The sequence below is a fragment of the Pinus tabuliformis genome, chromosome 4_2 (assembly GCF_031772625.1).
Source record: "Pinus tabuliformis cultivar Carrire ecotype Pingquan chromosome 4_2, CPIR1, whole genome shotgun sequence".
NCBI classification, from domain to species: Eukaryota; Viridiplantae; Streptophyta; class Pinopsida; order Pinales; family Pinaceae; genus Pinus; species Pinus tabuliformis.
Window position 1 is genome coordinate 197,438,791 of NC_142304.1, and position 5,408 is coordinate 197,444,198.

The window sequence follows — 5,408 nt, forward strand, 5'->3', positions numbered from 1 at the left end:
ATGCATGAGCTTAGCAAGTACATGGTGACAAATCTGTTTTCTTTTATTTGAATAAACCCTTATTGTCTTTGATGAGTTTATATATATGCCAAGAATGATGTTTGTTGTTGTAGGAGTTTCTGAATTGCAGGGAGACCTCATCTCATTAGCCTCACTGAAGCCATATCCACCCATGATTGCCTAAAGTTATTAAGGCCTCAATTTGAATTCTTTTCTTATGAGGAAAACTTGCCATCTCCATTGAGAAAATCCAACCATCTTAAAGTTTTGGTTTGAGTTCTAAGTGAGTGCCTACCACTCCCATGCATTATTCATTCCTTATTCACCTTTTCCAAGCTCTATCCAACCTTCTAGACCAGTCCCTAAGCTTTCATCCTGTTCCTGTAGTAAAATAGGGGATCCTATAGTTGAACTAGTACCTCTTGTAGACATCTTGTAGGAAAACCTATAGTATCCTGTTTTGAGCCCTATCACAGAATTTTGTCACGCCTCTTGCCCTTCCCTATGACATGCCCTAAAGTGCTTGGAAAATGATTTTTATATAGTATACTCATCCATGTAGACAGTTCATATCCCTCCTTTAGCTTTGCTTGGAAAATGTTTGGAGCTTTCCCTGAAGAAATAACTCTTAAAACCCTAAAATGAGGATCATCACTCTTATGAAGCTCAAAACCGCAACTGTCACCTATTACATCATGTCTGAACTGTGATGGCATCGCTTTGTTCCCTTGCATACCCACAATGATCCAAAAAGGTAATTTTCCCAAAGAGGATGAGACGCTTCGTGATCTAGAAGCTTCCAAAGCGATGAGCTGGAGGTGGTTTCAGATAGATGAGGTCGAATCCTCCTAACTTGACCTCTTTGCCTTAACCCTATGAGATAACTACTTGAGATGTGGGCCTAATCCTATATTTGGAGGAGTCCTAACTCCCTCTCTCAGCCTATAAATTCCTCCTCTCCCATTCCCAAATGGTTGGTCTATGTCGATTTGCACCCCTATGCTGAGCTTATGCTTAGAGGTTATTCATTAGACTTGGAGAAGGAGCGTTTGGAGATTTTCTTGGCTTGGACTTGGATTACCACTCAAGGAGAGCCTTTCAACATAAAGGCTATGGTTTTAAGCTTCCCTTTATTCTTTGAATAATATACAACTGCTAGTTCATCTTCCCAAAATATATATGTTCATGTATACATTAGCTTGGCATTCCTTGATAAGGTAAGTAGGTTATTATTGGATTTGATATTGGTTTTGGCATTCTTTGTTGTCTCTTGATCACTTGTGTAGGTACATAAGGGCTGAGAGAAGCAGGAACAAGTCCATGACACAAGCAATTCTAGGCTCTCAACGAAGGAAATTAGAATAGCATCAGAACGAGGTAGGTCATCTCTCTCATTCTACTTTTCAATTATAATCTAGGAAGATGTCTATTTTATTGTCACTGCAGTTGCTATACCCACTCATTGGGCTAGAGGGACCGTCTCTATCTTCTGAGAGGATTACCCTTGTCAACAAAATGGCGACTCCGTTGGGGAACCTATGATCCTTTCCATCCAATCCTTCACCTTGATCTTTTGACTAGTTTGACCAACTGTCGATTTTTTGGCTTGTCTGCATTAGTTTGTGTGTATACCATCACTGATTACTGCCTTAGAGTGCTAATTATCGATTGTTTCTTGGAATATTTTTCGTTTTTTTTCATATTCCTCGCCCATCGCAAGTTTAGCCTTAACAGTCGTGATGGCATCGCGGTTTTTACCTTTACAGTCACGATGAAATTTTTTTCTTCATTTTTTGGTTGCGTTGAAATCATCACTACTTTTGCTATACAAATTAGTGATTCCATTGCGGGTTCACATATGAAAAGCAACGATAATCACAATTTTGGGTATATAAAGTAACGATGATCCTTGAATGTGAGAATTTTTAAGATTTCTTCCTTAAAATCTAGTGTGTCTTGGCCCCTAACGTCTTTTCCAATCCCTTATGGTTGCATTTGTTAGTGTTTTGATTGATTTCCTTGATTAATTTGCAAAATTTGTCTCATTGGCTTCAAAGTGAAATCTGACTGAATTCTAGGGTTTCTGGTCAATTGGTCATCACTTACTGCTTGTTGGTGTAATTAAGATGTTTGTTTTGTTGATTGGTTGAGACTTGTTTTCTGTGGAAATCATTAAAAACATTGTTTTTCATTTGTTTTAGCTTGTACTTTGAAATTTACTTTTCATGAAAGTGCATTAGGTTAGTTGCATTGAAAAGTTATTTTTTGAGATTCATCATTGAGAATAGATTACATTTTTCAGTGATTGAAAGCTAAAAATTGTATTAGGTGCATAAAATCATTCAAAATGTTAAGAAAAGCATTATTCATATAAATGCATCTTAGTAAAGTCAAAATTATTTTGCTTTCGAAAATTTTCATTTAGGATAGTGAAAAGTGGAAATCATTTTTACTTTTGGCATTGCATTTAGTGAAATGAAAGATTATATTTCGTTTTCACATTTTGCATTTGGAAGACGAAAGTGAAAGTTAGTGGAAGGCATTTTGCATGATGCATTATTGATTGAAATTTATTCCCTTGGTTAGTCTAGCTTTCATCGAAGTGGAAAATTTCCTTTTCTCATATAGTTGCATCTTAGATGTTCAGGTGACATCTTGTGGAGCCTTAAAACCAAAACATAATTTCAAGATAAACTCTAAAATCTATCTTTGAAACATTAACATCTACACTTAGTGGTATAGGATAGAGACGTGTTCTGGCATCTATAAAACTTAGCATCTGTCATTCTCTTTTGCATTAGACAATGCTAACATGGACTTGTACTCCCCGTGCCATTGATTATATAAATGGAGACCCTAATAGGTTGTAAACCTTTATCCATAAGAATACAATTCTGCTGCCCTATTGATAAGCCTCATCATTGGGTAATTATATGGGCCTTAATTCACCTCCTAGCTTATTCAAACCAACTTTTCTAACTTATTACATGTTTTTGATTATATTTTGTTTATGAGATGAGTTAGAGTTAGATATTATGCCTAGTGGACTAATATGCATTGAATGTAGGATTGAAGGAGAAAATCAAGGAATTTTTGCAAATATTAAGGTTAAAACTCGAATGAGACAAGGGAGAGGGATTGTAGGAGGTAAATCCTCCTCATTTACTTATCCCCAATTCGAATATTCCTCCATCCATCACACTAGCTCAAAGTGCAAGCAATCAAGCCATGAGGATTAGAAGGTAGCCAAGAAAGTGAGAGACAAAGAGCTAGTTTATCTCGAGTTCGGGAGCCGAGGCTCCCTGATTTTAAGGAAGTTGTTGGGGACTTCAGTTTTATAAGTAGAGAGGCCTAGAGCCTCATTAGAATTCAATTTTTTTGTTGAAAAAATCTAAGCTATTTTTGAGTTCTAGACTTGTGAAAGTGTTATTGATGTAATTTTATCTTTTGGTAATAAGAATGAGTTTTGTTCTGAGCCAACACTGAGTTAACTCATAGGGATGAAGCTCTTGGGTAGGGCCCAACCCTAGCAGCCAAGGCTCCTCTTTATTGTATGTGTATGTTTAGGGTAGTTTCATAGATTCATTGTTAATTTGCTTTTAGATGCATTTCCATTGCAGGTAGTGTAGATTGGATTGGTTGTTTATTAGTTTTCTTCCATTTGTGCCTTACTTTAGTAGCAAGTTAGTAGGGATAAAAGGAGCACCAAAAGGTTGTCAGAAGGTGTCTCAGCCTCAGTTCCTCCCTTTGGGATCATGTGTTAGCAGGTGTCTCAGCTTCACTTCCTCCCTTTGAGATCATGAATTGAGGAAGGGACCCTTATGCAACCCCAAAAACACAGATTTATATTTCTTTTATAAGCTTTGGAGTTTGTTGTCTTTAAATTAGTATTTGGTCAGTTTTGCAAAGTAGGACTCCATTGTCATCTTTTTCATCTTCATTTTTGTAGTAGATCTCATCCATGCTTTCATTCCTTTCAGTAACTTTCCTCATGCATAATGTAGGCAGTTAGTTCATTAATTCTTCTTTTCTAGTTTATGAGAATGTTTCTTGTTTACATAGCTTTTTGGAAAATATACATGTTTTATGTAGAGTAGGTGCTTCAGGAGGAGACAAAGACTTCATAGCCAGCAACCACCTTCCACTCCATTCACCATATCCATCTCTTGTTTTCACCATCACCTTCACTAGTTTTCATCATTTTCCATAGAAATTCTTCCAAGCACATTGAGCGAATCCAACCATCTCCTATCTTCGTTGTTGACTTCTGAGTGATCCTAGACCTTCTCCCACTCCATTCCACCCATCAACCACCTTTCCTAAGCCTTCCATCACCTTCAACTCCTCCTTTCTCTCGGCTGTATCCTGTATGTTTACAGGGAATTCTGTAGGTTTCTAGTACATCCTATAGGTTTTCCTGAAATGGCCTGTTTTGAGGCCAAATTGAGGGAAAACCTCTAGGAAGTCACCAAAATCCTCCCAAGGGTCTCCCACACCATCCAACCATCTCCTAACCCTTCCATCCATCCTCAAACATCCTTAATTCACCTGCCACATCACTAGAAGAAATTAGTTTGCATACTTGATTTTGCATGAAAAGACAAAAAGACAAAAATAGATTTATTTCAGTCTCTTTACTTGCACATTAGTGATGTTTGATGCTTCTTACTTCTATACTTAGATAGTAGCATTTGGTTCATGTTAATTTAGAATTTTTGCAAAGCATAGTTTCTTAGCAGTTACTTAGGAAATGGTGTGATTTAGCATTGAATTTCAGTCTTCTCCATTATTGCAGTAGAGTAGCTCTCTCTTAGAGTAGATTTACCTTTCTTCCATCAAGAAATCAAGCTTCTTCTAACTCCATAGAAGTCTGTCTTGAAAACCCCAGTGGTCCCTCGCCATCTGAACAGTGACAATAGGAAGAACCATCACTTTTACTTGTGTATACAACATTGCCACCGCCAAGTTTGTACGAACCCCAGGTTGATAAAGTAAAGCTGGTAGCCTAGGAGTTGCATCATTCTTGCTGCAATACTGTCGCTCATCACTTTTTGGCGCCATTTTCGGGGAGGTGTCTGAGTAAAATGTGATTACTGCTTTCTTTTCTTCTATTTCTTGTCTCCAATATTCTGCCATTAGTTTATTTTTGCAAAAGTAATTTAGTTGTTTCCTTTTTTCATTTGGCATTTTCTGCTTTCCCTTCCATTTTGCAAGCAAGATTTCAATTAAGCAAGTAGTTATTCCTTCAGTCAGTAGTTTTCATTCAATCAACAATTTCAATTCTACAAAGTACTTTACAAGTTAGAAAAAAATACATAAAACCAAACCAAAAACATTTCCTTTCATGCCTCGTAGGAATAGGTATAAATTAGGGAAATTTTTGCCAAATACCCCCATTGCATCAACCA